Below are 20,141 nucleotides of genomic sequence, written 5' to 3' on the forward strand. Positions count from 1 at the left end.
TGATTCCACATAACCACCTTCTCTAAGACTTGTCCTCTTTGATAATTTCTCTTTCTACTGGATGATTTCTATATTCTAGAAGTCACAGCTCCACATGTTTCAGACCATTTTAAACAGATAAACTTATGACACTTGTAGGTCACACTATGGAAAGCCCATGTGGCTATTCAAAGAGAGGAATAAGACTCTCCCCTTGTCTCAGACTAGCCAGAGCACTGAGACACAACAGTGGGCCTGACTATTGATGTGGGATGGTTTACATAACAAAATGTGTTATCTTTTCTAATAAAACAAACAAGAAAATTTTTAGAGAAGCATCCTGATCCAATATGTTCACTCTGTTCCTTGCTGATTTTCACATTTAAAATTCTCAAAGTGATTTTAAATACACTTTTTCTAACTACTAATCTCTCATTTTCCTTTAAAAATACCGCAGTCTAAATTGTCTTCCTTCTTCTCTGAAACTTCCATCATCAAAGTCACCATGATCTTGTTTTAACAAATTTAATACATAATGTTGCTTCTCATTTAAAAGCTTCATTCTCTGATCTCTCTTTCCCTTGACTTCTGTGATACAGTTTCCTGGCACGTTCCTGTTCTTTTTAACCATATTGCTCCTCATCTTCTTTGTTGGCTCTTTTGCGTCTACTTGACCTGAGAACTGAGTTCCTTCCCACTTTTTCTTTCTCCTTAGGTCATTTTCACCAGGACTTGGTTTTCATTACCACATATGTATCAAAAAAATAAAATTTAAATCCTCACTCTCTTGGCATTTGTATTTGGATGTTTTAAATTTAATGACTCTAAAATTAAATTCTTCCTTCCTTTCTTGCCCAGTCTTCTCCACTTCAATAAAAACTCCATAAGATGGACAGCTTTGTCTGAGTCACCTGTATTCTCGCCTTTTCTCTTGCCTCCCTAAGCAGTCCATCAGTAAGTCTCAGCACCTCAATCTTCTCATTCATACAGAATCCATTGTCTCGCTTTTTTTCTGCTACCATCTAAACTCAAGACACCATGATCTTTCTCTCGAATCATTGACATAAGCTACAAATTATTATCTTCTCACCATTTTTCTTCAACCTACTCTCCTCAAAACAGCAAGATGCTCTGCTAAAAAATATAAATTATCCCATCAAACATTTCAAAGTGCCAAAAATAGCACTGGTACTCTATTGTAGCTTATATTGCCCTGAATAATGCATCCTGTATCTCTACCTCTAAACTCTCTTTTATTGGGAAAGGGGAGAGCATGTATATAGGGGATGGAACCCAGTGTGCTTTAACACTGAGCTTTCTTGTCAGCCCATCCTATGTTGTTTTGTTTGTTTGTTTGGGACAGAATCTCACTGAGTTGCTAAGGCTGGCCTTGAACTTTCATTTTGTTTTCTAGTCAGTGGTCGCTGTTGGCTGTTGGTTTCCTAAACAACAAATCTGAAGTTGTTGGACTGTTTTGTTATTCCCACTCATAAGATACTGTCCTCCTATGAGTCCTAATTATATTTTTGTTATTTGTTTACCTATCAATTGTCAGTCATTGTCACTAAAAGGTAAAAATTTATAAGGCCCCAAACCATTTTGTTCTGTTCATAAAAATTGGCAGCATGGTGCCACAAAGTAGGTGCTGAATAAAAGTTTTGTTGAATGTGTCCCCTTTCAATATGGTAGATTGAAACTTTTTCTTGCTTTCCTTGCTCGATACCCGGTAAAAAAAAAAAAAAAAAAAAAAAAAAAAAAAAAGTGAAAATAATTAAAACAAAGAAAACATAAGGATACTCCACTATTGGATATTTTCCCCACATTTTTGAAAAACCAAAGAAGATAAGCATTATAGATTGTTCATGGGGAGCAGAGGAAATCACAGTTTAGAATACACTGGAATATGGCACTGGGCAACTTGAGCAGCAAATTCAGGGATAGACAGAGGGGGTGGTTGAAAGCAGAGGCACCAAGTGAAGGTGTATAAGTGGAACCATGGGTTTGCCTGTGCCTTGCCTCTACACACTAGGCAGAGAGAAAAAAGTTTTCAGAAAGGTGCTTAAGCTAGGTAAAAATATTGTGGGTTATTCTCTATAAATAAGAATGACCTGTAAAGTTAAAGCTGACACTGTAAGTTTCATCATGTCAGATAGAAGCTGTATTCTTTTTGGCATTTAGGGGCTCTCCAGGGTAATGAATAGGAACTCATCCTGTGCCCTTACAGCAAAGACCAATTGGCTGTATTTACCTAGGTACATGAGGTCTTCTTTATTGCCTTAAATTAAGATGTGAATAAATAATCAAAGAATCAACAGTCACCCAAGAATCAACATAAAATATTTTTTTAAAAAGTAGAGTAGAATTTCCCATAAGAAACTAAAAATATATCAGAAATAGTACTAATTAAGCAACAGTCACATTAGTATCTTTACAGAGATTTCATCAGAAGAGACAAGAAAGAGTTCTTTAAAATTAAGCATATAAGTACAAACCTGAAAAACTGTAAGAAAATGAAAGATAATATGCAAGAACTATCCAAAAATGTAGGAGATAAGGCAAATAGTTGGGCAATGTGATTTTAAGAAAGATATTCCAAATTAATATAGGATATTATTTTTTTTTTCAAACTTGATTCTAGAATACAGAATACAGAGGGACAGAAATTACCAGAATACACAGAAGAAGATGAACCTTTCAATATGTTGGGAAAACTGCATTCCACATGCAGAAGAATAAAATTATCCCAGACCACATGTAAAAGTCAACTCAAATATAAGATCTTAAATTGTAAAATTATTAGAAGAAAAAAGGGGAAAAGTTGCACATTAGTCTAAACAATAATTTATTTTTAAAATATTTTTTGACTTCAATAAGTGCAAGTTACCATAGCAAAAATAGGCAAATGAGATTATATCAAACAAAAAATATTTTTTATCACAAATAAAATAATTGATAGATTGTAGAAACAACCTATGAATTAGAAGAAAATAATATTCGGTCATATATCTCATAAAGGGTTAATATTCAGAATAGGTAAGAAGCTCAAATAACTGTAGAAACAAAACAGTCTGATTAAAAATGGGCTAGGGACCCAAACAGATGCATTTCAAAAGAAGACATCCCAATGAGCAAGAGATAGATAAAAAATGTTCAAAGTCACTGATTCATCAGAAAAATGCAAGTCCAAACTGCAATATCACTATATGCTCGCTAGAATGGCCTTTATCAACATGACAAAAGTATTACCAGAGCAGATAAAGATGTGGATAGAAAGGAATCTGGTAAACTGGGAATGTAAATTGGTACAGTCATTATGAAAAACAGTATGGGGGTTCCTCAAAAAATTAAAAATAGCATGACCATGTGATCCAACTGTCCCACCTCTTGGTATTTCCCTAGGAGGTTTGAGATGAGTATGTTAAATAGATGTCTCATTCCCATGTACATCGAAGCAGCATTCAAAATAGCCAAGATATGAAATCAACCTTAGAGTCCATCAACAGATGAATGAGTAAAGAAAATGTGATTTATCCACACAATAGAATTTGATGTATCCTTGAAAAAGAAGGAAATTCTGTATTTACAACATAGATGGATCTGGAGAACATTATGCTAAGTATTGAAATAAGCCAAACACAGAGAAATGCTGCCTGTTCTCACTTTGGTTAGATTTAAGTGCTTATTTGCTACTTCCAAATATTTCCCCTCTCCAGGCCTTTGGACAACAACTCAGCTGTGGAGCCCACACACCAGAATGCAAAGTGCTACCAGCAGTTGCCCTTGTTTCCTTCCCAGTGACTTTTTGAGCTTTGGAGGATAGGAATGGCTGTGTGTGAGGTGGGGGAACAGGATGGAGAAACATTTGTCTTTAAAAGCAGTATTTCTCCAAGAGAATAAAAACTATTGATTTTTTTTTTTTTCACAGAATCTGGGTTTGAGGGCCAATGACAATGAGCAAGATAGGGTTGTAAGACATTTAATCCTCTCTCAGTTGCTGTAAACCAACTAGGGGACACAAGGAAAGAACACTAATTGCTTTCACCAATTTCTGCCAGTCTATCAGTGGATAGATTTTCCCCCCTTCTCCTTAACATGCATAGTAGGGTGTTTCCATCTTTTCAGTGTTTTCTTGGAAATTGTCATGAAAAAGTAGAAGAGGTTGTTGTGCTGAGGAATGCTTGCCAACTGCTATGCATCACCAAAAATCAAACTAAAATATTTTTTAAAGTGGCAATTTCTGCTTAAATCAACAAACAAGCAACTAATATAAGTACTCATCAAAACTTTGATATAACTTTTATTTATAAATAAATAGGAAAGTTAGGTCAATCAGAATAAATGATTAGTCTATAATATCCATAGGAAGGTTTCAGTACTGTGTTTTAAATGTCTAAAATAATTATAGTACATGAATAATACAGATGAAAACTCTTCAGCATCTGAAAGGATTAAACAAAGGCGACTGACAGAATGGCTTTAGAGTCCTCTCAGCTTGGCTACACTGTAGACAGGTGTCTTCCTGATAATAAATCCCTAACCTCCCTTTCCTTGGAATATTTCATTTAGATCACTTGGAATGATTAATTTTCTCTCTCTCTTAAGATTTAAATCCTCTCCCAGACCCCAGCCAGTGTCCAAGCTCAGTCATGTCTTTTCTGAAAGATTAGGAACCATCTTTTTGAAATGTTATCATCAGGAAAAAGAGTGCCCCTATATCCCAGTCTCTGTAGGAAGGTAAGCACCAGCCTTCTTCAAATGCAAATCAGCAAACACAAAATTAACAAGGAGACCCTCAGTAACTTCCTCCATTGATTTTGCACTAGCTTACCTCTGTGCATAAAAAGTCTCCCATCTTTTATTTCAACAGATTTGAGTTTAATCACTTTCCCCTATTGCAGTAGTCCTGAAGAGTTTTCCTTGTAACTTTGGTGCAATTTTTCTTTGAAACAGAAATATGTTTTTACATTTGCTTTTTCATAGAAATTATGGAGATTGTGTTTTTAGATAAATGTGGGCTTATTTTGTTTCTCGGTTTGTAGTCTGAACCTGATTATTTTGACTGATGTTCTAAAATAGGATGTGGTTCAAAAAAAAACTTTTAAGATTAAAATAATGAAATATTATGAAAGGATGGTCCACCATAAATAAGGAGAAACTATTGAATGAAAAAACATTTGAAAAGGAACACAATTAACTTTGTAAATATTATTTTCCCATTTTCTACTTTTATCCCTTTCCCCTTCCTTCCTGCCTGTCCTCCCTCCCCTCCCCCACTTTCATCTTCCTTTGTTCTTTTCTTTTTTCTTTCTTTTTTGTAGGTTTCCCTTCTCAGGTAGCTTAAAGGACACAATCTGCTTTCCAATATGTTTTAATCATCAGTTTAAAAGTAGAAAAAAATTCAGTGACCTTTGGGAAATTTCACATGATTCATAGAATTTACACTAAACACGATTTCTGTAAAAATTATAAAATGTCTTGATCCTGTTTGAGAAAAAATGTTATATCTTCAGTTAATTTTCTTGCTTCATATCAAACAGAGAAAATAAGAGGTGATCTTAACATTTTTACAAACCCAGGGGTCTCCCACTCATCTTAACCTTACCAGATTTTAGAGCAGTTTATTGTGAGCCAATTGTCATATTCCAATTCATTTGTTGCTTATTTTCTTCTTATTATTATAATTTTTTCCCAGATCAAGTTTAACTCACAATGTGGAAGATGTTGGGATTATTGCTGATTCATCCAAAGACCATTATTGGCAATTTTAGAATTCAAATGTCTATAAGAATCCTAACAGGTGCTTGTTAGAAGTACAAATATCTGAACCCACTCCCAGCAATTCTGATTCAAGTGGCTCAGAATGTACATTTTAAACAAGTACCTTAGATCTTTTGTTTTATGTAGAAGAGTTTGGGAAACAACAGTGTTGCTATGGTTTGGATATGAGGTATCTCCCAAAAGTTCCAGTTAATGCAGGAAGATTCAGAAGCAAAATGATTGGAGTATGAGAGCTTCAACCTAATAACTCCATCCTAACACAAAAGCCCTAACTGCATAGTTACTATAGGCAGGTGGGGGGTAGCTGGAGGAGGTGGGTCCTAAAGGAGCATGCCCTAAAGTTTGCATCTTCCTGAGGCTCCTTTCCATCTCTATCTCTGCTTCTGACCTTGCCATGAGCTGAGCAGCTGTCTTCCACTGGACCCTTCCCCCATGATGTGTTCCACCACCTGGGTGCAGAGCAATGAAGTAGACCCCTATGAACTGAGACCTCTGAGATTGTGAGCCCCAAATAAAATTCCTCCTTTAAGCTGTTCTTGTTAGTTATTTTGGTCATAGTGATGAAAAGCTCTCTAAAACAAAGGTGGAATGAAACTGAGATAATTCAAAAGTAAAAAGTTGAAAAGATTTACTATGTAAGACTAGCATTAGAGAGAGGATATGCAAGCATACGCTCATTAAATAACAATAAATGAAAAGGAGGTGCATTTCTGTCCCTGGCCATATAGGCCTTCCATACAACTTTAATTGTGAACCTCAGCTATGTCTACCTTGCATAAGAAGGAAGCTATACTTCAACCATTCTGTACTTTTAAAATAAAATCTGTTTAAATTGCAGCAATTAAATAAGTTATTTACCTAAAAATGAAATCCCATCCCTACCCCTCTTCACCTGTCACACATTTAAGTATGCTCTCATGTGGTCCTATGTTGCTGACATCCAAGCATTTTCAATCTATTAACATAAAGAAAATTGTCATACCTATTTTTTTTTTACCAAATTCTTCCTCAATTCCCTTTTTACAATGTTGTTAGTTATTCTATAATACTTCGAATAAAGTACTATGGTCAATGCACTTCTTTTATTTCTCTTAGGAGAGGCAGTCAATTTGGAGAACTAAGTGATAAATGAGCTGATAATACAGTGTCAAGAAAAATGTATATTATTCACTTACTGCATACTTTTTTAAGTAAAAAATAAGGAATTTAAAAAAAAACAGTGACAGTAGAAATAGAAAAAAATTCTAAATAACTTTTTATTGCAAAGCAATTCCAAAATCTAAAATCCCATGGAGATTGACCATGACCTCTATTTGAGGAGACCAGATCTATGCTGCTGCCTTCCACATGAGTATAAAATAGCATTGAAATGGCATTCTCTAAAAGATAATATTAGTTGTTTTCTAAAAACAGTTGTGTGACAACAAAGTATTAACCTATGTCATAGATAAAGATTTGGAGTAGGATACTACTCATCTTCAGTACTCATGCAATGCAGTAGGGGCTTGCCTCTGTAACTGATACTGACATCACAGCCCGCACAACTCTTAATGGCTGCCTTCTGGATACTAGATGAAAGATAAGGGAATTCATATTTTAAAATGATATCAATGTGATTTAAGCTATATATTATATATTACCTGTTCTCTTTTTCTCACTTCTCTACTATTATATAAAGTAAGCATTGAATATATGACTGAATTCATAATTGGTTTCTACAAAAAGCAAACTAAAAGGAAGTGCACAGAAAAGGTGAATCATGCTTTTAGGACTCTCGTTGAACTTTTTGCTGATTATATTCCCTATTTTAGGTAAGGTTGCCCTGGTTGGATATTGGATTAGGTCTCTAACCATTGTCTCTGGACCCATATACATCATGCTCTCCCAAATCAGAACTATTTCCTGTTTACCTTTTTGTTGAGAATATGAGTATGATCTATTGGCACATTCAAGAATTTTTCTATATATGTGGAAACCAAATGCAGCAACTTAATATGTATAGTATATAACAAAATGTATGTACTTCTCAGGGGGTCTCAGTTACCACACACCTAAATCAATAGAAACTTGTAATAAGTATACTATGGAATTGAGTGAGGTAAAGTGGGACCATATAATGTTAATAATGTTAATAATCAAAATTAGAAAGATTTGTGAGTGCAGATAATTTGCTTATGCATCTTCATTATCTTGCAATTATAGTTTTCAACTCAACTTTGTAGCTTTGGTTATCTTAGATTCTTAATGTACACCATCTTCCAACATTGCTACTATAATATGTGTTGTATTATATATTTATTAGTAAGGGGTTTATCATTCTCAGACCTAATGCTTTTTTCTTTGAATGCCTTCTAGCTATGAAATGGCATGAATGGGAAAGTAGAGTCATATATGCACAGTCTCATTTAAGATATAATTCTCTGGGCTCCCACAATGATGGTAATTTTATAAAATGCCTCAAATTCTCATTGATAATACAGAATAATTATCCCAAAATGATGCAGTTAGTTTTTGTTTTCATACTTTTCAGAAAGGTTCTGCTTAATTTTCACTAAGAATCATATTAAAACATGAAATTATTAATATGTTTATATTCTTTTATTAGAACCTCTCTGCCTAATTAATTAGATACATACATATTATTAGTGTTTTGGAGGATAAATGAATTGGTTAGTAAGTTGTCCCTAATTCTCCTTATGTTCTTATACATTAGCACATATAAAAAGGTTCTTTGTTGTTTGGGTTTTGTTTTTGTTTTTGTTTTGTACTAGGTATTGAATGCATGGGTGCTCAGTCATTGAGCCACATTCTCAGCCTTTTTAATTTATTTTATTTTAAGACAGATACTTGCTAAGTTTTTTAGGGCCTCACTAAGTTGCTGAGGCTGGCCTTGAACTTGTGATCCCTTGCTTTGGCATCCCTTGGCTTGGATTCCAGGTATGCACCACTGTGCCCAGCAGTAATAAGTTTTTAATTTAAGAAACATGTATAACGAATCTACAGAAGAAAATATACTAAATGTCCTGGAACTGAATTATTCTGTCTCACGAAAGAAAGCTGAATGTGTGCATCTGTTCACACGACTGTGTTCACTAACATTATATTAGCAATTTGCAAGAAGCTGTGATAGGACTATTTACACCACAGTAATGAGGAAATTGGATATATGGATTTTTGTTTTTCCTTGAGAGCTTATTTTTTCATCATCCTTTTTATTAATTGCTAGATATAATCCTTGTCCTCAAAGATGTTATTAACAAGTGGTTGGAAAAAAATGAACTTTCAAGATTTTCATACTGAAAAGATAATTCTAGAAGCAGTATGGAAGTTACTAATATAAGGATAAGACTGGCAGCGTCAGATCTCCTGGAAATGAATAGAATGTAACTGAGTGGTAATGGAGATTTAAACTGGGAAAATGAAAGGGGAAATGTAAAGGTGGGGGCTTTTGGAGGAGGTCGACTTAAAATTAATATATTGGTCTTCACTATCATTCATAAGAGTTGAACTGCAACAGAAATTGCTTTGTTACACCAATTAGATGAAATATGTGAAAGTACTGCTTTGTATATTGGAGGATAGATAGTGCAGGACAATTATCTCTAAGAGAAGTAAAAAGAAAAAGAAATGATTTGAAAGCAGAGAGACGGATCCAAAGGAGAGCCAAAAGTCCTTACTGATTTAAGATAATAGAAATTGGAGTTCCCTGTGGCTGAGGCAGCAATAATATATAGGCCAGAGTAAGAAAGGAAGAAAGAAGGGAGATTAGAGTGGAGGGAGACAGATTATACACACACACATACACACACACGCATGCACGCATGCTCAAAATGCTGGGAGAAAAAGAAGCCTTAGGAGTTTCTGTGATGCTCAGGCAAAGTAATTTTGTGCTTGTGTAGAAAGAAACATCACCAAAACTGAGGATTAATTAAAGAGCTACTGGAAAGAAAGATATAATTCTCTGTTCTCCCACAATGATGGTGACAGCTCATGTCCACTCGCTAGAATGGAAAGAGCTAAAATTTACTAGGCATTCATTATTGCCATCAGAATGCCTAGGCAATAGTATGGTTCTCAAATTAATTCCAGAATAAAAACTGCTCTTGATCCATCTAACAAAGTTAAAGGGAAGCTTTTAAAGATTCAAATTATGAGCCAGAGAAAAATTCTACATTTTATTTAAAAAAAAATAAACAAAACAAAGCACACAACCATGGCAGTAGCCAAGGAAAAAGGTACCAGCTATGTGAACATTCAGGAAAATATAACCAAAAACCAGGAGAAAAATTAACTGGAAGAAAAAAATCAATAGACATAGATATAGAAATGGAAGATATTAATTATAAAGGATGTTAAAATAACTGTTATAAATGCTAAAATATATTGAAAGAAAAATGAACAGAATAATGATAAATGAAATATAACAATAAAGATCCAAATGGAAAATTTATTGATGAAAGATATGTGAAATGAAAAATTCATAGGAAGAAGGTTATTACAATTTAAACACTGTAGAAAAGATAAGTTAACTTGAAGACACAGCAATATAAGCAATTAAAAATGAAGTGCAGAGAAATTGAAGGGGAAAAAAAGATAAACAGCACCTCAATAAATAGCAGAAAAAATGGCAAATGATCTAATTTAGGTATATGTAGAGATCTACGAAGAGAAGTTAGAAAGGGAGCAAAAAAATATTTGAATAAATAATGTTTAAATTTTTCCAAATTTAATATCTACAAATTCCTGGATGAAAGGACCACCATTCATCCAAAGAAAAACCAGAACAATACAAAAACCAACTAAACAAACAAAATGCAAATAAAATCAAGCCAGAAGTTGAGTGAAAATAGTGGAAGCAGCCAATATGCAGAACAGACAAGAGTGAGAGAAGTCTTCTTGTCAGAGCCATGGGAAAAGAAGCCATTGAAATCGCACCTTTAAATTTCTAGAAAATATAGAATAATATAGCCAAAGATATAGAAAGCCATGGAAAGATTTTGTTTTGGATAAAAATATCTAAAAGAATTCAGAGTTGGAAATCTTTTTTCTATAAGGGAGATCTTCAGGAACTCTGAGAATGATACCAGATTAAATTGTACTCACACAAAGAAATAAAGTCCACAAGATATGATAAATATATGGGTGAATATGATGAATTTCTTAAAAAGTTCTCATTACTTTTAAAAGACAGTTTAAAAATGTAGGATCTGTGACATATGTAGATTAAAACATGATAAAATAACAAAACAAATGAGAGAGAAATGAGAAATATACTGTGTCTATGTTCTTATGCAATATACGGCTAGTTTGATATTTGGAGGAAGAGTGATGAGTTACATTTGTCTAATGTATGATTAACAACCCAACAGTGAAGATGGATTCAAGATGCGTATTCAATTCATTAATGAGAAAAGTAGAAAAGGGAATAAATAACAGATGGCTCATTGTAAAAAGGGAAATTTCCAGTCTAAAATAGGCAAAAAATCCAAAGAGACATTTCTCCAAAGATATATACATGACTAAAAATCACACTGAAATTTGTTCAACATCATTAGCCATCAGAGAAATGCAAATCAAAACCAAAATGAGATACCACTTCCTACCACTAGGATGGCTATTCCCAGGAAAAGAACAGATAACAGCAACTGTTGGAATGAATGTAGAGAAATGGGAACCTTCCACAACTGCTTTGCAAAATACTGTAGCAGTTTCTCAAGTGGTTAAGCATGGAGATACCATAAGATTTACCACTTCTGCTCCTAAATATACATGAAGAGAAATTAAAACATATGTGCATGAAAAAACTTGTACACAAATGTTTATGGTAGCAGTATTCATAAGTCAAAAATTGGAAGCAGCACAACTGATGCATATATAAATAATGAAATATTATTCAGCAATAAGTAAAATTGAATACTGAGGCATTCTACCATCTGAATGAATCTTGAAAATATTATGCTAAATGAAAGAAAACAATTACAAAAGAAGTAAATAGTGAATGATTCCATTTATAAGACATGTCCAGAATAAGCAAATCCATGGAAATGGAAAATAGACTACTTTTTGCTTAGTGTAGAGGGAGGGGGATGAGGGGTGGAATAAGAAGCCTGGTTTCTTTGGGAGTAATGGAATCATTCTAAAAATGATTGTGGTAATGGATATGCAACTCTGTGAATATACTAAAAGCCATTCATTGAATTACTCCATTTAATTCAATGTGTTTGCTATGTGAGTTATATCTTGTAAGATTGCTTCACAAAACTGAACAGATGAAATGAATAGGAAGTTTAAATGATGATTTAATTAAGCCCAACCATATAAATAATTACAGAAAATATAAATAATTTAAACAATCCAGTTGAGTGGCAGAAAATATTAAATGGATAAAAAAGCAAAACACAAGTATATTTTGTATGTAAGAAACCCATTTTAAATTAAAAGACATAAATAGGCTAAAATAAAATCATGGAGATAATTTAGTATGCTAATACTCATCATGAGAAAGGTAAATGGGTTATATTAATGAGAGAAATGGAATTCAGAAGAAGGAATATTTATCAGACACAATGCAATGGCTTTTGCCATGAAAAAGGAATCAAGTTTTCAAGAATATGTGTTTCTAATGTGCATGTACCTAGAAAGCTTCAAAATTCATGAAGCAAAAATTGATAGACTCATAAGGAGAATAGAGAAATCCACATTTAGTTGGTGATTACAATGTTCTTCTCCCTTTAATTGGTACAAGTAGAGACAATATCAGAAAGGAGATATAGATAGATAGATAGATAGATAGATAGATAGATAGATATAGATATATATATATATATATCCATCCTGAATACCATCAACTAACTTGACCAAGATGACATTTGTAGAACCCTCTTACCCATTTCAGTTGTGTATGAAACATTTACCAAGATGGACAAAGTTGATAAAATGCTATGTGACCTGATCATGTCAAAGAAATACACAAAATGGGCTGGGGTTGTGGCTCAGTGGTAGAGCATTTGGCATCTGTGATGCACTGGGTTCAATTATCAGCCTTACATTTAGATAGATAGATAGATAGATAGATAGATAGATAGATAGATAGATAGATAAAGGTCCATTGACAACTAATTGTTTTTTTAAAAAAACAGAGAAATAAAAGTTACAAATATTGAAAATGATAGAGTAATTACTGAAGATTTATAGACAGATATTAGAAGGACAATAAGAAAAAATTTGGGAATGTTCTCATTTTGACAAGATGAAATACATAAACTCTTTGAAAGACACACAGTATTTAAAACCCCACTGGAGAAGCAATACAGTTATGGGAGGAAAAATAATTTCTGCTGTTCTATTGCAAAGTAGAGTAACTATATGTAACAATAATGCACTGTGTATTTCAAAAAAAGTTAGAAGAAATATTTTTTAATGTTTTCACTACAAAGAAATTATAAATGTTTGAGAAATAAATATGCTTACTTATGTTTGAGCATTATACAATGTATACATGCACCCAAGTATCACATGGTACCCCATAAATGTGTTCAATTTTTAATGTGTCAGTTTATAAAAATAGAAAAGCAGCAATAGATAACAATTAAAATAATATAATATAGTCTTAAATCAGCAATTCTGTATTGTCCTTAACTTCCTGTATCTCCATTCCACCTTCATAATCTTCCAGAAGTACTATACCTCTTATTTTGATATTGTGTTTTGGACTCACCATTAATTTAATGTATGCAACATGTAGAGTAGATATTTTAGAATTGACAGAATCCCGGAATTATCAGATTTCCTATACAAATTAAGAGAAATTGATGTTATTTATTATGTTCCATTAATGAAAAGGGGTTTAATATAAATTTGTATTAAAAGAGCATGTATGTTTGTGCCTACCCAGGGGCACAAACATAAGCAAAATAAGAACATTCCTCCTCAAACCCTTCAGGTTTAAAAGTGGAAAAGTAAAAAGAACCTCCTCTTTTCTATTTACCAGAAATGATGGCTAAAGGCTAGAGTATAGCTCAGTGGTAGAACATTTGCCTAGCATGAGCTAAGCCCTGAGTTTTATCCCCAGAGCCACAGAAACAAAACAAAAGAAATCGCCACTAAGTGACAAGAAGAATAAAAAACACAAGACAAACTCATATTTCATGAGAGGGGTTATTAAAGTCCTAAAATTAATTTCCTAGAGAAAATCATGAATGTAAGTGTCTGGTATATATATATATATATATATATATATATATATATATCCATCCTGAATACCATCAACTAACTTGACCAAGATGACATTTGTAGAACCCTCTTACCCATTTCAGTTGTGTATGAAACATTTACCAAGATGGACAAAGTTGTCTGGTATATATATATATACCAGACAAAATGGAACAACGGGGAATAAATTTTACTGTGCCACCGAATACAATTAAAAATGGAAAAATACAAGCAATGCTTCTTAGATTTTGGATTTCAGATAATTTAAGACCTGAAAGAGAAGAAACAAATGATATGAGCCTTATGAATGATGCCACTTATGGCTTGTAGTGAAATTCCAGGTTGCACTGTGAAGCTGAGTACCCTGGCTGAACCCAGTAAACTTTCTAAGCTGAAGAAAAAGAGCTAGGAATCCGAGGAAGCAAAAGAGGCAAGAATTTACAAAGAAGATTGTAAGAGAGATGTAATGATAGAAAATTAGTGAATATTTCAGGGGGTCTCCTTGGTTCTTCAGTCAAGTATTGATCAGGAATACATTTGATGTAACTATGAGAGGCCAGGAAGAAGACTCTCTGACAAGGGAAAAGGGAATTATCCCTGAGGCTCACTCTGGGACAGGAAATGTTGTACATATCCCTCAACTGTTATGGAAATCTTCATAATTTGGAAGATATCAGGTAGAAGAATAAAAGTAATTGCCTCAGTAACAGGGCAAAATTAATCCTAAACTATTCCTACTCTGCTTCTGACTAACAGGGAAGTGTGGAAAGTATCAAACCATCTCTAAGTAACTTAATTACATCCCATTAAAATAGGTCAATCGAGCCAGGCATAGTCTTGTCATTAAAAAAAAAATCAATTGTATTTCTGAATTTTTGAGAATACAAAAATATCTAGTACCTCCCAATATGGAATTTACAATGTCTGAAATCCATCAAAAATTAGCAGGCGTGGAGATAAACATGGCCTTTAGTGAAGAGAAAGTTAACCCATAGACACTAACTTGATTATGTATTTGTTTTGCTTGTCTGCAAATATGTATATTTATGTAGAGAGAAGAAAAATTAGTTATGTGAAGTAGAAACTTGTAGAAGATAATGTTTCTTCTCAGAGTTTTAGAGATGCAATATATAATGTCTGATTTGAAAAGTCACTGAATGGAATTAATACATTAGACAACGATGAAAATAAGCAACTAATAAACTTAAGGACAAAGGATTAGAAATTATCCAAATGAAACAGAAAAGAGAAATACGAACAATAGAAGCAGCACCCCCAAAATCCAAAACAAAGAAACAAAACAGCACTGTTGACTGTTGGAAAATTCCACCGTGTTTACAAGTGAAGTTCCTGAAGAAGAGAAGAAAGAGGTGGCAACTTTTAAGGCACAGGATCTGAATTACTAATATTGGGACTGGAGGAGGCATCATCATCTGGATTCTACAGAATTCTATTATCTGAAAGAATAGTAACAAAACAGTATGAACTTATGCTTATAAATTTTTAAAAATTAGACAGTCTGTCTTTAAAGGCCCAAAATATCAAACACACTCATTTAGAAATAGATAATTGTATATCTATTAATAAGACAGAATTTTTAGTTAGAAACTTTGCCACAAGGAAAATTATAGTTTCAGGTGACTTTATTGGTGAATTCTACCAAATATTTAAGAAAAAAAAATGATTCGCATACAAAATCCTTCATAAAAGTGAGGAGGGGTATTACTTTACCATTTATTCTATGAAGCTACCAATACTTTGCAACAAAACCAACAGGACATACTATAAACCCACAGTAGTTCAGATGGATATCTTTCATGATATATTTGCCCAAATTCTCTCCAAAATGTTACCAATGTGATCCCAGTAATATACTAAATGGACACTATATTATGACTAGGTGTGGGTTTTCCCAATACTATAAGGCTGATTTAATACTTTTAAAATAATCAATATTTAAGTCACCATTTTAACAGATTACAAAAGAAAAAAAGTATGTTCATCTCCATATATTTTAAAAAGTATTTGGCAAAGGTCAACATCTATACTTTGATTTAAAAATCTCAGAAAGCTTAGAACAAAAAGAACTTTCTCAAGCTGATGAGTGGCATCTATGAAATACCCACAGCAAACATCATATTTTCTGGTGAGAGAACCAATGCTTCTATTCTAACATAAGCATGTGAATACCAGAAAGTATTTTCTAACATTCCTCTCTATACTCTCATAGTGGTTACTTTTATCTTATTTTCCCTGAATCACTTTATGTTTGTCACTGACATCCATACTGTAATATGTCCTTACTCCTCATATGGATTCAACATTGTTAGATTAATCTTTGTAAAGGGTAGTTCATATTATGCCATTCTCTTGATTTAAAAATGTAATTTTAAAACTTATAATGTAATAAAAATTAAGTTACAAATTGTGTGATTTTTGGAAGCTGTGTCCAGTTTGCTTCAAGAAATGTTATGTGTATCTTGTACTTAATTATCACTCTATGAGGTAAGTTCTATTGTCCCCTGTTTAAAGATTAGAAGATTGAGACACTAGGAGGTTAAATATCTTAGTCAAAAATCTCAGGAAATAGGGGTGTTGAAATTCAAATTGGGATAATATGTCTTCAGTAGTTATAATCACAAAATAAATTTAATTTAAATTCTTAAAATTAGTTAATTGATTTTGTTTATTTCAGATTGTTCCAAGGCATGAACCCCAACATATTTTCTAAGTCACTTTTTATATTAAAAATTTTATATAATGTTTTACTATAATAAAACTGCTTTTATTTGTAAAATGCAATACCCTCAGGTTCTAAAAAGGATTGAATGTGGAAATAGCCTTATAAGAATGTTCCATAGATAGTTCTTTGGTCCCTCCCCTTCTTTCTTCTTCTCTATTCTTTTTCCATATATAACATATATTATTATTATATTATTATCAAATATTTTCATGTTAAACCAGATAACTGTCTTTTCTCTGATACCATCTCAAATTCTCCATGGTGAAAACTTTACTCATTCTTAAGTGATACCTTTTTTAGAGTTGTCTTCCTTTGTTCACATAGAACATGTTAAATTTAAGATTTTATTTTTATTTCATCTTCATTTTCATGGTGGAAGTAAATAAATTAAATGTTTTGTTTCTTATACATTGTACCATTCTTGACACATGTTCAGTAAACGGAGAAAGAAATGATACATATGATGTCCTCTTACCCTATATTTGATTATAAACTATTACCTGTCTTTAAACCTGACAACAACTTTTGCCTTATTCATGGAGTCTGATTTTTACCAAAGTGGGTAAGATTACTTTCTTTATCTAAATCCCTATAGTCCATTGTGACATTCTTGTGTCATGTACAGTGTTCTCTTTTGTTTTATAATTTGGAAATATTTTGAATTAAGCTTTACGTGTTGTATATTAACTTCTGATTCCTTACAAAAGAGAACACTATCATATATTGTGGAACAATGCTATTTTATTGAGCACAACCAAATTTTGCATACTGGGAAACAGATGGAATTTTAAACAGATGGATTATGGGGAATGCAATGTAATTTAAAAAGTTAGAAACTTAAAACAAAGTCTAGGATTATTATTTTTAAATTTCACTGGATAAAGTTACAAATATAAACAGTGGAAAGTAAATATAATTTAAGAATTCTAAGTTCTTCATAGTTGGCACTGAATAAATAGTCCAGTGAACACCATAATGTGGAGGCTGCTTCTCATTGTCAGATGCTCCTATAGAAAATCATTAGCCATTAACACTTGTGGTTCAAATGGGAATTCAGGGATATGCAACCCTCTATTGCCATTGCCTTATGAGGGACTCATCCCAGTCAATAGAATTCCCTCTAACACTTATGATCATTCACACTACAAGCATGTAAACTATCACTACATTTTGTAATGTTTTGAACAACCAATAAAAAAAATAAAATAAACTATCACTACAATTAAATATATTTTTCATGGTAGAACAACAGTACATTGAATTGACATAATAGACCACACCCATAAAATCACTTAGATCTCCTTTCCCACAATGAACACTGTCCAAAAACCATCTGTTATATTGGGTATTTCTCCTTCCATGGGACCAAGTAAGATGGTTACGTGGATAACTATATCCAAAAAGCCATACATTTTGCATCCCTCTTCTCCCCCCAGTTCCCAGAGATGCTTATATTTATGGCCTTTGCTTCCTCTCAGAGACAAGAAGACCTGCACCCACCATTAATAACCCTTCCCTTTAAAGCTGCTGAGGTTGGCATAACAGAAAAGCAGAGATCAGTGGGGACTGTGAGAGAGAAGAGCTGCACACCAAAAGGAACAGTCCATTTGTTTCAGATTTCAGGAGGTGTTGCACCTGATCACAATACTTTGTCTATATTTGTTTCACAAGGATTTATCTAATTTTTTTTGTTTTTCATTCTCCAATGAGACATCATTGTCAGCTTTGTAAATTATATGAAGCAGTAAGAGCCTTAATTTTAATCAATAACTCATCTATGGTTTTCAACAAGAGCTTTTTCTCAGAGAATTTTTCTCCAAAGAATCAAAAATCCCTTATAGCATATAGGGACCCTTTATAAGAAAACAATAACAAAGAAAAAACTCAGATCTTCTACTATATTCTTTGAATCAATGTGAGATCAGCATGATAGGTGGCATGGATGGGCGGAACTATAAAACAGCTATCATTTTCATTCTTCCCAGTGAGAATTACAGTCCACTTCTCTCTTTTCCAAAGTGAACTAACCCAAAGTTTTTAAGATGCACCTGCTTTCTGCCCATCCTCTTGTGAATTTTTCTCTTTTCATGCTTGTATATACAGTCATCCCTTTAGCTGCTATGTGAAGAGAAGCAAGTAGAATTTCTTCTTCCATTCCAGAACAAGTCTCAGTACCCGTTGTTTCAATGGAGTGGACCTCAGGTTCCTCCCCACACTGGTGAGGAACTCTCCTTCCATCCTTTCTGCTGTGTCCCTGGTCCGGCACATACCTGGAGAATTAGCAGCTATAGCACAATGTGAAGAACAGTGGTCTTTGAACTTACTTTCTGGTTGTGAGCATGCAGCCACCTCCCCAATTTCTTCTTATTAACAGGCGATATATATGAAGGTCCACTTACATTCTGACTAACCATACAATTTATCTCCTGATGACCAAACAATCTGATTCACAAGCTTACTACTACCAATCTCAGGGACTTCCCTTAAATTCTGATATCAGCCTCTGTGACTCTCCTACTCCCAGAAATCCTTATCTTTGTCTATGTCCTACATTTGCTGCCAAAATATCTTTCAATAACTACATAGAATCTGAGATTTTTACCTAACTTGCAAGACAATAAGTTAGCCTGCCACAGATTCGTGAATGCTAGAAGGAGACACTAGAATCCTAGGTTCAGATAAAGGACACTATTTTTCATGCTGTAAAATTAGCCAGAATGTTTGAATTTTTTCATAGATCAAATGGACTTCTTTCACTTCTCAGCCCAGAGGACCCCTGTAAATATAATGTGTTGCAGAAGAGGAACTTTAATAATGGGAAATTAGATCTCTTGTAAGAGAAAGTGAGCATTTCTTTCATTGGAGTCTTTTTCTTTATTATTCCAGGAAGCAAGGAAACCTACTCTTTGCTTCAGAGTTAAACACTCTATCTTCCAAATTTGGTTGTTATGCAAATATTCTTGAAAAAAAAAACAGTCCAGAACAAAGATTAGCCAATGCCTCACTCACAAGACATGCATACACAGAAGAAACCTACTGAAAATTGTCTCAACGATAATAGTAATATAAAATTATCACTAAACAGAATCCATAGTTTTTTTCACTTAAAAAAATCACAGGTTCTTTTGGAGAAGTGGAGTTAAGAACCTGTTTCGTAATGAACAAATGCTTCCCATATCAATTCAGTCTTATTATCTATAAAGTTAAAATGAATGATTCAGGGTTTCATGTATTAATTTGGTTACAATCAACCCTAAATGTGCACAATATTTTATTGAATTTGAAATATTTTTTTTCCATTCCTCTGATTAGCTAGTAACATCATGGTTCCCCAGCAACTATGTGATCTCAGAAATAGTGCTAAAATGCTTCTTGAATGAAAAAGGATGGAAACAAATCATGGGGCATTGTATGTGTGCTGGACAGTTTC

The sequence above is a fragment of the Urocitellus parryii genome, chromosome 7 (assembly GCF_045843805.1).
Source record: "Urocitellus parryii isolate mUroPar1 chromosome 7, mUroPar1.hap1, whole genome shotgun sequence".
Classification (NCBI taxonomy): Eukaryota; Metazoa; Chordata; class Mammalia; order Rodentia; family Sciuridae; genus Urocitellus; species Urocitellus parryii.